Here is a 16,543-nt window from a genome sequence, read left to right on the forward strand (position 1 = left end):
CACATGGCTTGGTTTTTGCTCTGACATGCACTGTCCACTGTTGGACCTTAAATAGACAAGTGTGTACCTTTCCAAATCATTTTTTTTATTTTTTATTTTTTTAAACCTTTTTTTAAACCTTTATTTTATACTAGGCAAGTCAGTTAAGAACAAATTTTTATTTTCAATGACGGCCTAGGAACAGTGGGTTAACTGCCTGTTCAGGGGCAGAACGACGGATTTGTACCTTGTCAGCTCGGGGATTTGAACTTGCAACTTTCGGTTACTAGTCCAACGCTCTAACCACTAGGCTACCCTGCCGCCCCCAAATCATGTCCAATCAATTGAATTTACCACATGTGGACTCAAATTGTAGAAACAGCTCAAGGATGATCAATGGAAACAGGATGCACCTGAGCTCAATGTCAAGTCTCATAGCATAGGGTCTGAATACTTATGCAATTAAGTTATGTTTTTTATTTTTTATTAATTTGCAAGAATTTCAAAAAACCTGTTTTCACTTTGTCATTATGGGGTATTGTGTGTAGATTGATGAGGACAGTTTTTTATTTAATCAATTTTAGAACAAGGCTGTAAAGTACATTTTTGCGGGGGAAAGTCTGAATAATTCCCAAACGTGCTGTATATGGTTAAAATATTTGGTATCTCTCCAACTTTCTCTTTCACACACTCTCCCTTTCTCTCAATCTCCATCTCACTCTCTTTTGTTCTTTCTCTCTGCCATCTTCTTATGTTCTTAAACAGATTAAATAACAGATTAAACATGCACGACACACGTGCACACGCGCGCACACACACACACACACACACACACACACACACACACACACACACACACACACACACACACTATTTTTGGAAGTCAAGAACATTGACATTATCCCAGGAGAGTAACAGATACTATTCAGCCAAATCGGCCCAAAGGTCGAGCTATTGATCAAGCTTTAAACACACTCACACCCTCTCATGCTTTTCAGAGCCTGACGGTCAGAGGAAGGACTAGGGTTTGATATTACGCCCATACAGTCAGCAGCTAGTGAGTAAGGACCCGATAGTGCTCGCTCTTAGATTATCGTGCCACTGTAGGCTATTTATTGTGCCTGCTGTGTATATCACTCTGTGCCTGTACATTGTGTTTTCTTCTGCTATCTCTCTGCCTACACAGAGAGATGGAGGCATAGAGAAAACACATTTCTGTTCACATTATAGGCCTGCCTGTATAATGAGGAGGGTTCATGACCCTGTTGGTTCCCCTCACGTCAGTAGTCCCTGAGTCGATGTAGGATGAGGATCACTGTTGTGTTAAGATGTAGGGTGGGTCCACGTCGCCTAGGGATGAAAGGAGAGGATTTGAGAGGAGAGGAATAGTGTAGTGTAGGGTCGGGATGTTAATTCCAGGGTTGGGGTCAATTCCATATCAATTACAGTCAATTCCAAAAAGTGAACCAAACTCCAAATCAAATTCAAATGTTTCCTAATTGAAAAGCATTGAAGATTTGAAGATCATTTAAATTTGATTGTACTTCCTGAATTGACTGGAAATTAAATGGAATTGACCCCATCCCTGGTTAATACAGACGTATAATAAATAACTGAGTCGTAAACTCTATCGTGACTCTTTCCACACAATTACAGGTTGGTGAAAGGAGAAGAGTTGTCTAGGAGGTTATACTAACTGGCCAAAAGGCAAGCCAGTGGAGGGACAACAATGCATTTGAAGGAGCCTACTTTTTAAAGACATCACGCTAGAGCAGAGAGCCACGAGAGCTCAGTTCAGTTACTCACATACTATGTTGCCTGTTTCTCCCGAGGCACTTAGATGCCCACACTTTCACACGAGCTGTCTCTCTCTCATATCCTTCCACTGGCTCGCTCTCCCTCTCTTTTTTTTCATGTCTTCCACTATTTCTCTCAATATATCTTAGTCTCACGCATATGGGCAGAGGGGTTTGAATGTGAACATAAAGAGGGGACTAGTTCATCTGTAGCCAGGCTTCGCTAGAAGCTCTTCTACTAGTGAAAGACACACATGATAAAGACTATCCGACTGAGGGCAAAATAAGCATAATTGTGTTGGGTTGTAAGGACATTTGATGCAGCTAAACTTTTTAACCAGTACTTTCTCTTTGTCTCGTTCCTCTTATAGAGCATAGGCAGTGGGTAAGTGGACAGAACAAAGACAAGGAACACCTGGCATTGATAAATGGCATTTGTTCTCAGCCTCAGTGCTCGTGCACGCCCTTGGCTATTTGCATTTTGAAACGCCCCTAATTAAACAAGGTAATCCCAAGGAACTGACCAGGGATCAGAACAATGACAATATTTTGAAGTTGGCCACTGTTGTTACCATTCTGCTACCAACCTCTATTTACTGTTGCCGTGACCATAATGGAATCTGCTCAGAATGCCAGCATTGGTTTTTAACCTGAAGTGGCCCTGCCAATAAACCACCTGAACTAAAATTGTATTTGACAAGATGAGAGGGGGTAGAGAGAGGGGAGGAAGGGGGGTGGATGCTTGGAGACAGACAGGGGGCATAATTAGGAGAGGCGTGTGAGGCTTGTAAGGTGGCAGTGCCCGGAGGGAGGGATGGAAGTGAGGGAGGCCTCGGAGGAGAGGAGCTGATAAGCTAAACTGCTTCAGTAACGGACGGCCCAGTTAATGCTGCTCTGAGCAGAGATAGATACAGTGTGATTGAGGTGCCATGCTGCTGGCACGGCTGAGTTTTCTCCTCATTGCTCTGCTCCTCCACATACAACCAGAGCCAAATAAAATGCAAGAGTGCCACCTCCTCTTCTTTCCTCTCTTCTCCTCTCCTCCTCTGCCCCCTGTATTTCTGTCAATTGTACAACTGGAGTGGAAATCTGAGGAGCTGAGTAGTATTCTACAATACATTACAGACAGGAGGCACCTCATTTTCCCCTCTGCTCCTTCTCCAAATAGTTATTGGTTTGTTGTATGCAACTCTCCTGTCCTTGGCTCCCTCTCTCTGATTTCTGTGACATATTTCCTCTCTCTCTTTAGCATTGTTTATGTATTGCTCTTTATCTAATTGTCAAATGTCTTCTCAGGAGTTTCTCTTGAGCCTCTTGAAACAGCAGAGATTAAGATATTAAGAAATGATGTGACTGTCTGCCAGCCATGTTGGCAATCAATTCTCTCTCTCACTCTACTCTCTCTCTCGCTCTCTCTGTATCTCTCTTTCAATCCATTATCATGGCTGTATCATTTGGCTCCTGCCCCCTCTGTTCCAGGTGGGTTAGATATAGGACCAGATGTACCTTGGCAGGGAGCCGCTGGCTTTACATTAAATAACATCAGGGTCGTATTCATTATTGCACTTCGTTTTGCAACTAAAAAACTAGCGTTCCTTATAAACTCAGGCAGTCCCTCCCCATTTCCAACTGTTTTCTTCAATTTGGTATCTAGTGAATATGACCCTGGTTTTCATGTTACGTTGTTTCTGCTTTAGCTGTGTTTTTCTTTACTGGCCTCGTCATCCCCCTCTTGGTGTCCTCTCTTGGTGGTAGCCAGTCAGTCGGGTGACAAATGTGAATTCCTCGTGAACAGTTCCAGGTTTCCTGACAAGTCATGACTAGATACATTATTTCCGAATGCTCCCTCTCTCCGGTATCTCGTCTCTTTCCTTTGAAATGGAGAAATTAATCTTTTCTATTAATAACCCCTGTTTTAAGATGGTCATACCATGGCTCAATTAGCTAATTGATTTGGAATTGTAGGACCCCTATCAGTATATACAGTACCAGTCAAAAGTTTGGACACACCTACTCATTCAAGGGTTTTTCTTTACATTTACTATTTTCTACATTGTACAATAATAGTGAAGACATCAACACTATGAAAAAACACATATGGAATGATGTAGTAACAAACCAAAAAATATATGTTATATTTTAGATTCTTCAAAGTAGCCACCCTTTGCCTTGATGACAGCTTTGCACACTGTTGGAATTATCTTAACCAGCTTCACCTGGAATGCTTTCCCAACAGTCTTGAAGGAGTTCCCACATATGCTGAGCACTTGTTGGCTACCTTTCCTTCCCTCTTCAATCCAACTCATCCCAAACCATCTCAATTGGGTTGAGGTGAGGTGATTGTGGAGGCCAGGTCATCTGATGCAGCACTCCATCACCCTCCTTCTTGGTCAAATAGCCCTTAGACAGCCTGGAGATGTGTTGGGTCATTGTCCTGTTGAAAAACAAATGATAGTCCCACTAAGCGCAAAACAAATGGGATGACGTATTGCTGCAGAATGCTGTGGTAGCCATGCTGGTTAACTGTTCCTTGAATTCTAAATAAATCACAGACAGTGTCACTAGCAAAGAACCCCCACACCATCACACCTCAATGCTTCACAGTGGGAACCACACGTGCGGAGATCATTCGTTCATCCGTGAAGCATTGAGGAGGAGGTGTGACAGTGCTTTGCTAGTGACACTCTCCCAAAGACACGTTGGTTGGAACCAAAAATCTCAAATTTGGACTCATCAGGACAGAGGACAGATTTCCAGCGGTCTAATGTCCATTGCTCGTGTTCCTTGGCCCAAGCAAGTCTCTTCTTATTGGTGTCCTTTAGTAGTGGTTTCTTTGCAGCAATTCGACCATGAAGGCCTGATTCACGCAGTTTCCTCTGAACAGTTGATGTTGATATGTGTCTGTTACTTGAACTCTGTGAAGCATTTATTTGGGCTGCAATTTCTGAGTAACTCTAATGAACGTATCCTCTGCAGCAGAAGTAACTCTGGGTCTTCCTTTCCTGTGGCGGTCCACAAGAGCCAGTTTCATCATAGCGCTTGATGGTTTATGCGACTGCACTTCAAGAAACTTTGAAAGTTCTTGAAATGTTCCGCATTGACTGACCTTCATGTCTTAAAGTAATGATGGACTGTCTTTTCGCTTTGCTTATTTGAGCTGTTCTTGCCATAATATGGACTTGGTCTTTTACCAAATAGGGCTATCTTCTGTATACCACCCCTACCTGACTTGACTCAAATGCATTAAGAAGGAAATAAATTCCACAAATTAACTTTTAACAAGGCACACCTGTTAATTGAAATGCATTCCAGGTGACTACCTCATGAAGCTGGTTGAGAGAATGCCAAGAGTGTGCAAAGCTGCCATCAAGGCAAAGGTTGGCTACTTTGAAGAATAAAATTTAAAAAATACTACATGATTCCATGTTTTATTTCATAGTTTTGATGTCTACACTATTATTCTACAATGCAAAAAATAGTAAAAATTAAGAAAAACCCTGGACTGAGTAGGTGTGTCCAAGCCTTTGACTGGTACTGTAAATAAATGGGCCTTTACTGCTATAGCCCATAGAAATGCATTGAATAACATTGGATAAATGGCAAAACAGACAGTCGTAACATAAATCATAAGGTTCTGAAGTGCCTTAGAAGTTGGCACATTGGCGGCACTGACTTCAGACGAGTCCCATGGGGCTTGTGGGTGTCATTGAACAAAACGTAGAACACCATCGTGTATTATTTGGTAAGGCCAAACAGTTCTGACGCTACAGATATTTTCGCGAGAGGATCGATTTTTGGGACGTCTCCTGGTCTGACAAACAGAGCCCGTAGCTCTGCCACTTTTCACCGTAGATGTGGAAGGCTGACATCGGTGGATGTGGTGGATTGAGACTCAGCCCATACAGAAAAAACAGATATCTCTAGCTTAAACAGACGGGTGTTGGTGGGGATGTTTTTTATTATGTTAATTACTCCATTTTATTTTAAGTGCCAGTATTTCCGATAACACTCAGACCATTCCATCACTGTCATGCAGTGCTTGACTTGGATTTAAATAGGTTTCGGTATTAATTCTGGGTGCCAGTATTGCTTATATTTTGGTGCTCCTGTTATTCCACTGCTATTTGATTTGATTTGGTGGGTCTTGAGATGGGACGTTTGATTTGCCTTTATTGGTAATGACATCATGACATGTGATCCTATAAACATACATAATCTGGGATTATGGGTAAAACGTTTAAACTATAAGGTCTTTCCAGTTTATGGTAATCCCCTGGCAGTAAAGGATTTATGACAGTCAGTAGTGCTCTTCCTCTCTCCATCCTCCCTTCACCCCACTATCTTTCTTCCTCTCTCATCCCTCCATCTCTCGTACATTCTCCCTCCATCTCGCTTCCTTCATTGCATCCCCCATCCACCCTCCATCTCTCTTGCTTCCTCCCTCCGTCTCCCTCCCTCCATCCCTCCCTTCATCCTTCCATCTCTCTTTGCTGCTTGGGCATGTTTTTCCTCCTCCTGGATGACTGACTGAGAGTTTGAGGGCGTGCCAATGCAGAGTAGTAGTATTAGTGGGTGAAGGAGTAGGTAGGCAACGCAGCACACTGCTGACTGACCTGTTGCTGCCTTGTAGTCTCAGAGCCTAACACCCAATATATGAGACAAACCTCATATCAGCAGCGGGGCAGGAGTACTCTGAACAACTCTGAACTCAGCATCCATTCACCACATGGGAACAACTCCCAACAAATGTTTTTGATACCATTCCATTTTTTTCCCCATTCCAACCATTACAATGAGCCTATCCTCCCATTTATTTGTCCACCAGCCTCCTATGGTTCAAATTGCCCCCCCCCCCACAAATATTCTAAGATTGTTTGATTGAGTCTCGAGTGCCAGATGGGCAGGGATGGGACATTCTCTTTTGGTATTTAACTCTTGTACCTTTATGTACAGTCTGAATATGACTGCATTCCACTAGTCAATGCGTGTTTGTCTATGTGTATGAAGAAGATTCCTGTTTCCTTTAGTATAATGTGAGTGGCAGCCAGGCCTGTCCAGGATGAGTCTGATGGGTTTTGATGGCCGCTGAGGCTTGAGTCCACACAGCCCTGTGTGCGGAGGAGAGGAGGATAGAGGATCCTGGGGGGAGGGGTGAGAGAGAAAGAGAGATAATGAGACTATGGGGAGGGGCTGGATATCAGGGTCCTGTGTATCTCTTAGCCAACTAGCATGGTGCTGAGGCTGAGGCTTCATACATCCGCAGAACACTGCCTGTCCATCCACCACACACGCCTTTATCTTCCTTTATTTTCTTGTCTTTTATCCCTCGCTACTCTGGCTCCTCTCCTTTGTGTCTGGTTTGCGTTTTCCTTTATCTGTTTCTTTCTTCCTCTCTTTCTTACTTTCTTTCTTCCTCGCGTACCCTCCAGCACCTCTTCTTCCCATTTTCTCCCGCTCTTTTATTCTCTGTTTCTCTCGCCTTTCTCCTCCTCTCAGCATGTTGTCTGCATCAGGACGGTCTACCCCTCTCTATTGTGCTGGATCCTTTCCTTTCTCTTCCTGGGATAGATTCACTTCTATTCCCCATTCTCCTCATGCCTTCGGCTTACGGTACCAAAAAACTAAAGCGCAACACAATTTATATTCTGCACTAGTCTTTAGGGGGGGGGGGGGGTGTAGAAGAGTGATGAAGGAGGGGGAGACAATGTTTAAAATCCCAGTCATAGGCTGCTTAAAATCCTTGAACATACAGTTTGGGCTTTACATTGTCAGCACATTCTCTGTTTGTCTGGGATTTAACCCATGGTCCTGCAGGCTGCAAACACAAAAGCCCCAAGCCCTATAATTATGCAGTTATCGTAATAACTCATAATTCATTCTTTCTCTTGTACGACTCTCAAAATCGGGATGACGGGATTATCGATAAAGAAGTAATACATTACATAAGTGGCCTATCCGTCAGAACTTTGACATGACATCACGTTACTTAACTATGCTTTGTTGTGTGTGGTTGTTTGCATCAGACTAAATATAAACCAGATATTGAGTGTGTGTTCCTGTATTTGCATTAGCTCTTGATGTGTTTCCTGGTGCAGTGTGGGTGACTGGGTGGGTGACCACCATCCACGCATAACTGCACATTCCTCTGCTCATGTTTTTACTGAGTGTATGAGTGAGTCAGGATGTGTGTGTGTGTGTGTATGTATTTCAATGTAGATTGTCGGAGCGTGTGTATTCAGAGAGAGAGAGAGAGAGAGAGAGGCTAAAGCCCATGTCCCATTGGCAGTGGCTTGCCTTGTCAGCAGTATTGGCAGCAGAAACTCTGCCGCCTGACAACTCCTCTTGTCTTGCAGAAGTGTATGTGTGTGTGCTCTCGGCTACATAAACCCTCCATTGACCTTGCATTATAATAGACAGTCCAGCACTAGGCTTCCACTTCTCCTCTACTGCTCTCCTCTTCTCTTACTCTGACACAATCTTCACACTCTGTTGGTGGGAGCCGGGGCTGAGCCCCGGGGCAAGCTGAGTTGACTGTGTCCAGCCAGCGCTCACAGCTCCACATAAAAAAGAGGGAGGGAGGAGGAGGAGAGAGATGGAGAGGAAAGAGGGAGAAGGGGGATGCACACATTCATGGTCCTACAAAGGAACGATATGTGCAGTTATTCATAAAGATAGAAAAGATGGTGCACTACTTCCCTGGTCAGAAGTAGTGCACTATCTAGAGAATAGGGTGCCATTTTGAATGCAATCATAATGTCAGTGTGAGTAAGGGGCTTGCGGTATAGCCAACGCTAAACGTCTCTGTTTGTCATGTATTACACTGATGACCTTCATTCACTTGAATGTTATTCTCTATTTGGGATTTACTAGAATTTACTAGAATACTATTATTTACTATATTTTACTATAATTTACTAGAATACATTGGAACGGAATAGAATAGAGTTTGGTAACTCCTGCACTTTGCCCACTAAATTGGCCATTCTTGGCATATATTCTCTATGCAGGGAGTAGAGAACAGTAGTTCTAAGATTGAACTGTTCAGCCAGGGACCAGGCAGCAGTCTTCTGTAAGGGGCTAATTATGTAGCCGGTAAGTGGCAGGTTCATGAGAAACCTCAGGAGGAGATGGAGCAGAAGTTTGAGCCCCCATATGCAGCAGTATCTCCATCTACTCATCCACTTGCCTGTGAAACAGTGCCCCCTGTCTCACTTAGATGAACTGTGGTGCAGAGGGCTGCTGTTTTAAGGTCACAGAGTAGGAGTACACCTTTACAAACGATGTTGGGTAAGAAGCGTAGTTTGTTTGTGTGTGTGTGTGTGTGTGTGTGTGTGTGTGTGTGTGTGTGTGTGTGTGTGTGTGTGTGTGTGTGTGTGTGTGTGTGTGTGTGTGTGTGTGTGCATCTTTGTCTATATATCATCCACATCCACTGACTCTCCCAAAAGAGTAAGGACTTTAAGTCACACCGCATCAAAATAGGTCACAATGTTACATTATCATCCCATTCATTTAACCAAAAACTCCCTCTCTCCGTGACCCATAAAAATAAATCTCAAGCCTCTTTCGTCTCCCTTGCCTCTTCCCAGATGACTTCCATCCATCCCAGCACACTAATGATCTCATTTAGGAGTTTGTGGATGTTTTAATTGCTAGACCTGACTCCTGCAGCGCTGCGGTGACCTCTGTGTCACTACTAAAGTTAGATTCGCTCTAAGCGACCTCTGTTGCTCGGGCGGTTTAAAAATACGTTGGCCTTAAAAAAATACATGGCCAAATCTCTAAAATAGATCGACTGAACTTTGGCACAAAGTGGGAAGTGTTCCCTTTTCACACCTTCATTTGGATAGGGAGAGCGCTGGTGATAGAGAGAAATAAAATAGTGATAGTGAGGAAGTAAAATAGTGAGGAAGAGAGAGAGAGAGAGAGAGTAAAATAAGATGCAAGAAAGTGAGTGTATTGCAGGTGTGGTGGCAATTAAATCAGAACCTGGATATTCAACAACAGAAAAATGCCTCATCCATCAAAACAATACAACAATTTTCCCCTCCAAACGTTAATATGCTTACTGCACGATAACACAGGGAGTTTGTAAAACTAGAATGTCTGAAATCATATGATCTAGAGGCAAATGTAGATGGTACAACAGCTGAAGTTCCAGCACCATGCACCATTAGCACTAGTATGGGTGCCAGTCTGTTTCTGCTCTCTTGCCAACTCCTTATGGAATGCCAATGGAGTAGGGAAAAGCACAAACAGATCTGGGACCAGGCTACATTACACCACAGCCATAATTCTCTATTCGCAGGTGGTTCAAAGTTATGGCTCCCTTCCAGCTTCTGGCTTCCAACTTCCAGTCCTGTAATGCCACTTGTTCAAACGTGCTTTCATCTGATCAGTAACACACATGTACACACACACACATACACACGCACGCACGCACACACACACACACACACACACACACACACACACACACACACACACACACACACACACACACACACACACACACACACACACACACACACACACACACACACACACACGGTCTTGTATTACTAACCTTGTGGGGACACACAATTCAGTCCCATTCAACATCCTTTCTCTAACCCCTAACCATGAACATAACACTAACGACAGGGGCAACAGGAAGCCTAGTGGTTAAAAAGTTGGGCCAGTAATCGAAAGGTTGCTGGATCGACTCCCCGAGCTGACAACGTCAAAATCTGTCATTCTGCCACTGAGCAACTCAGTTAATCCACTGTTCCCCGGGCTGTGGATGTTGATTAAGGCAGAACCTCTCTGTTTCAGAGGGGTTGGGTTAAATGTGGAAGACACATTTCAGTTGAAGGCGTTCAGTTGTACAACTGACTAGGTATCCCCCTTAACCCCGAAGCATTATGAGTTGGAGGATGATGGGAGGTCCAAGTGGATTTTGTTGGCCAAAGTTCAAGAGATGAATGCAGGTAACCTGACCGTGGGATTTTATGTAGGTGGAGATGGTCTTCTGCTGTTCTGCTGGGCAATGGAAAAACGAAATGTCCTCTTCTGGAACGGTGTGTAACATCTCACTATGTGTGCATCTAGGTGAAGGGGTTCATAAGTGAGTGTTTGTGCGTGCGCATGTGCGCGCATGCGCGAACGAGTGGTGGTTAATGCAATAATGAGTTGATATGAGTGTCAAACTACAATGGGATCAATCCCCATGATACTGACAGGCAGGCAGCAGCCTCTGAGTTTCCCACTCCTCACAGCAGTGGACCATCCTCCTCAGTGAATTTCATTTTTTTTGTTTTAAATAAAACATTTTAAAAGTTTTACTTTTCAGATCAAACTCTACTAAATATATTCGCATGTCACCAAATAATTTATTAAAACACACTGTTTTGCAATGAAGGTCTACAGTAGCCTCAACAGTACTCTGCAGGGTAGCATCATGATGTAGCCGGAGGACAGCTAGCTTCAGTCCTCCTCTGGGTACATTGAATCCAATACAAAACTTAGGAGGCTCATGGTTCTCACGACCTTCCATAGACTTACACAGTAATTATGACAACTTCCGGAGGACGTTCTCCAGCCTATCAGAGCTCCTGCAGCATGAACTGACGTTGTCCACCCAATCAAATGATCAGAGAATGAATATAGTACTGAAAGCATAAGCTACAGCTAGCTAGCACTGCAGTACATGAAATGTGGTGAGTAGTTGACTAAAAAAAAGCGAAAGACAATAGTTGAACAATTTTGAACAAATTAATTTTTTCCAAAATGTAGGACAAGCAAGAGAGAGATTGAGAGGTCGAGATTTCATATATTTTTTAAACATTTAGTTTCACTTACTTAGCTAATAAATGCAGCTAGCTAGTTTAGACGACTCAAACACCCTGCTCAAACAAAGGGATGCTATGTTAGCTAGCTAGCTATGAATTTTCAACACAACACGGGAACTCTTCCAAGTCAAGGTGAGCTTTTTGTTTGACTAATTTATTGTTCTAAACTGCTTACTGAGTGTACACTGTAATTTTACTGCATGATTGTAGCGGGTTTACTAACACATTAGTTCTATTAGCTATGTTGACTATGACGTTACTTTAGCTAATATGGTGACAGCGTTGTAGGCTGTGTGTAGCGGTTATGATATGGTTTGGCTTGGAAAGTTTTTTTTGTCTGGCCACATACAGCAGAAGTCTGCTGCTATGAAAGTGAACTGTGTTTACGATTGATCAGGGGTGTATTCATTCAGCTGATTCTGTTAAAACATTTTTTAAACGGAAGCAAACGTTTGCAAATGTTGGACTAATGATCACACCCTAGATCAGCTAGATGCAGGCAAGAGTGTGTCACTTTCTGTTGGCTAATGATGGCTAATTGCAGGTAACCTTTTAAGTGGGGGAAGATACATATTTTCATCACATCTCTGCTACACTTAGAAAAAAGGTTCTATCTAGAACTTAAAAGGGTTCTTCATCTGTCCCCAATAAGAGAACCCTTTGAAGAACCCTTTTGGGTTCCATGTAGAACCCTTTCGACAGAGGATTCTACATGGATCTTAAAAGGGTTCTACCTGGAACCAAAAATGGTTCTCATATGGGGACAGCCAAAGAACCCTTTTGGAATCCTTTTTTCTAAGAGTGTGTGTGTGTGTCTGTGTGTGTCTGTGTGTGTGTGTGTGTGTGTGTGTGTGTGTGCGTGTGTGCGTGCGTGTGCGTGTGCGTGTGTGTGTGTGCGTGCGTGCGTGTGCGGTAGTTTTTGAATTGCGAGTGATGCCTTTCGGACTGTAGAATGCAGCTGTGCTTTAGTTTCCTACAGCTCAGTTTAAAAGACTGCCCACATAAAAATTCGAACATGCACTCTGGATCCGTCCGCACACAATTAGCTGGTCCTATCTAACATCTAACAACCTCTCACCTACACAATCCCACACAAACAAATACTCTTCTTCCAAGTAATCATGACATTTTCCTATTCTTCCACCCACTGGCACACAGCTAGCTACCCACTCACTCAAACTCACTCAAACATACGTGCACTGCACACACAGAAAGGCACCCACACACGTCTATGTGGAATTGTAGAAAATATATACAGTAGATAATAAGTATAACTGTAGTTTGATGTATGTGGGGCTGCTACACTGGTACTGGTACACTGGTACTAGCTGGCTAGATTGATCATCTCTGTTGGATTGGTACTCTAATCCCATCCATGTTCCATGGTCATTAATCTGCCTGTGCCCGAGTCAGGGATCGGGGATGAAATATGCTTCATTAACTGCGGTGCTACATCGCTCTGTAGAGGCCTGCTCTGGTCTGATCTGGTTTGGTTGCAGGCACACACACACAATAACATGCTTGTTCTACTCCACTATTATAGACAGGGTTTGTGGAGAGACACCTCAAGAAGAAGGAGGACGAAAGTTACTCTATCACACACTGCAGCAGCAAACCAAACCAGAGGCAGAACCCTTGAACACATAGCTACCGCCAAGTGGAAGGTGTACCACACAAGAACTCAGTTACCTGCACTGACACATCCCGTAAATCTCCCCACAGCCCACCCTTCCACCACGCTCCTGTGTACATCCCCATCACTCCTGTGCTGTACTGGGTATCCCAGTTGATCCCAGCTGCCACAAATACGACGGTATATTTCACAAGGCTGTATTTCACACTCCAAAATCAGTGAATTCCTAGAAAATCCTGATATGATATAGTCTAGAGTCATGCTTCACACCCCTCACATTCACTTCTAATGAAAGAGGAGTGATGGGGTGTGAGATACTCTATGTAGTGAAAAGGAGATGGTCACCGATGTCAATTCAACGTCTATTCCCGGTCTTCTTTGTGAATGGGATTTTACGGCTTTCTGCAGCCGCACAGTTGGTACTCCAACATTTTCATGACGTTCTCTCTGTCCCCTCATCCCTCTCTCTTTCAATCCCTATCTCTCTCTCCATTTCTGCAATTCTGCCCGCTGCATGCATCAACCTGTTCTCTCTTTCAATGTTCTCAGACAGTTTCCTCAAGACACACCATTTCAATCTACACATCTCTTTCTATATTCCTCTCTGCTCACAAGTAACAGTGCACTGCATTACCGCCTCTCCTCTTTATCGTTCCGTCTCGCTCTCTTTCTCTCTCCCTCCTCTCTCTCTACTTCTGTCCCTCACTTCATCGCTACCCCCCCCTCTCTACTCCCTTTATTCTGGATGCCCAACCTTCCTCTTTTTCTCCTGCCAACTCATTATTCCCCTCATTCCCTCCATATGTCAGTTTATGCTTTCTCTCCTCTCTCTCGCGTGCTCTCTTTCTCCCTCTCCTCTCTGTCCCATTAACTCCCTTGTGGTTGCTGAAGTTCTCCCCATCTCTCCATCCCTCTCTCTCCCCCATATATACTTCAGGCTGCCCGTACTTTGCCGCACCAACGACAGTTTCCCAGAAATATAACGTCACTCTTACAGGCTGCTGTTTGCATGCCAGGAGTGCAGCTCTGTTTCTACAGATGTTATCAAAGGGGAGCAATCTGGAGTGAGAGATGAGGCAATCAGGGAGTAGGGGAGAAGGGGAAAGGAAGGGTAGGGAGGCGGGCAGGAGGGAAGTGTCCCAAAGTCTGTCGTACTGATCGTCTCTGTATCTAAAGCCTGCATTATGACAAGTATACCCACCCGCACAGCCAACATCACTGATTATTTCCATTTGGACCCCCCTCCCCACATTGCATCTCGTGTTAATGCGTACACTCCAACTCAGTTCAGCTTTCTCTCTCTCGCTCTGTTAGCCTCCATGGTGTGTGCTGCTGGAGCAGCCGCTCAAGCACAACATTAGCACCAGACCCACAGAAGAGCTATCTAATAGACGTTCTATACCCCTCCTCACACCCCCACCTCCTTTCCCATTTCCCTCCTTCCCTCTCACCCTCTCTCAATCTCTTTCTCTAAATACAGTGCACACACACATTGAATCAAACATACACCATTTCGGGGACCAATCAGAGTTGCCAGAGTTCAGGTCTTATTTGTGAATGGGATTTTACGGAGAGCCGCACAGCTGATACACCAACATTTTCATGATATTCTCTCTATCCATCTCCATCCCTCTCTCCCTTTTTGCAATTCTGCCCGCTGCATGCATCAATCTCTTTCTCTATTCTCAGACAGTTTCTTCAAGACACACCATTTCAAACTAAATCTCATTCTATATTCCTCTCTTCTCACAAGGCACAGTGCACTGCATTACCGCCTCTCCTCTCCACTCCTCTCTCCCTCTTCTTTTTCCACTTCATCTCTTCTCATTTCTGATTCTCCCCACTCCCTCTCTCTTTCTTTCCCTCGTCCTGTCTGCCTCCAGCATCCGTGATAGTTGAGGGAAGCAGAGCCCCTCTCTCCTCTCCTCTCCTCTTCCCCTATTTCTTACCTTTATGAGAGTCTGTGTCCCGGTTGGTGCTAGAGCTTCAGTGGAATCGTCGGACGGGCAGAGGGACAGACGGACGGACCAGGAGCCTGGGAACCTTCTGTGAGCCAAAGAAAGGAGGAGAAAAAAAGAGAGACAGAGAGAGAAATAAAGAAAGGTAGAAAGAGAAAGAGAGCGGGCAGTGCTGCTGAAGAGGGAGAGAGAGCGTTGAGTGGCTAGAGGTGAGATGAAGGGGAGAGAGAGAGGGAGGGAAAGATAAATGGAGAGGGAGGGAGAGAGGGAGAGAGGGCTGGATTGGGATAGGAGGGGATTTTGTGATGTTTAAGAGGAGGGAGGGATTGCAGCAGAGTGGAGGGAGAGAGTGGAAGAAGGGATGGGGAGAGGAAGGGTGGCTAGGGAGATGGAGAAGAGTTGAGGGAGGAGGGAGGGGAGTAGAGGATAAGAACTTGAGGCAGAAAAGGAATGAAAAGGTGATGGAAAAGGGAAGAGTGTGGATGAGGAGCACAAAGTGGAGCGAGGGATGAACCTCCTACAGATGAAGTTCTGATGAGAGATGGAGAGATGGTGATGATAGACAAGAGAACATGTCAGTTTGGCCTGGGGCTGGGGGTGAGTGCACTTAGGAGTGAAAGGTTACGTGAAGGAGATCAGAGGAAAAAAAGAACATGAATAAATAGAGAGAAAGATTCAATTGAAATTCCCCTTCTTTCTCTGTCATCTGTCATATGGTTATTTAGAAGGCTATTTTGAGGCTATTTAATACAAGATGCCTCTAGACCGTAGAAACTGATCTTGGGTCAGGTGTGTGTTTTCACCCTCATGGTTTGAGTTAGGCTTTGGGGGAGGCTGAGTTTGTTCTAGATCAGTGCCTGAGGATAACTTATTTCCTTACCATATGCATTACAGAATGAGAAATATCCCCATATCAACCTGCTGTTCCAACCTGGACTCCGGGTAAATGTAAATCTGGGACACGCCATTTCGTATGATATGTTACATATTACAATTCTAATGATATGTTATAAATTGCAACTCATACAATATGTTACGAATTGCAATACGTAGAATTTGTTTCCGAATTTTCAAACAAAACATATCATATGTTATGAATTCCAATTTATTGTGGCTAACGTTAGCTAGATGGCGAGGTGGCTAATGCTAACATTAGCTAGGTGGCTAACGTTAGCTAGGCTAGGGCTTAGGGGTTAAGGTTACAGCTAAGGTTAGGAGTTGGGTTTAAGAGTTTAGGGTTAGGGGAAAGGTTAGCTAACATGCTAAGTAGTTGAAAGTAGCTAAAAAGTAGTAAGTAGTTGCTAATTAGCTAAAATGCTAAAGTTGTCTGTGATGAGATTCAAACACGTT

The 16,543-nt window shown here is 44.0% G+C and overlaps 1 protein-coding gene across 1 annotated transcript in view; it reads right to left on the reverse strand.

The window, feature by feature from the left end:
- LOC115104010 (parvalbumin-7) overlaps positions 1-15,404 on the reverse strand; it is a 38,704-nt gene extending 23,300 nt beyond the window's left edge. Inside the window, exon 1 of the mRNA XM_029625136.2 lies at positions 15,185-15,404. The gene's annotated coding sequence lies outside the window, so the exon portion shown is untranslated. The remainder of the gene's footprint in view (positions 1-15,184) is intronic.
- Positions 15,405-16,543: the final 1,139 nt, after the last annotated feature.

Source organism: Oncorhynchus nerka, linkage group LG21, assembly GCF_034236695.1.
Source record: "Oncorhynchus nerka isolate Pitt River linkage group LG21, Oner_Uvic_2.0, whole genome shotgun sequence".
NCBI lineage: Eukaryota > Metazoa > Chordata > Actinopteri > Salmoniformes > Salmonidae > Oncorhynchus > Oncorhynchus nerka.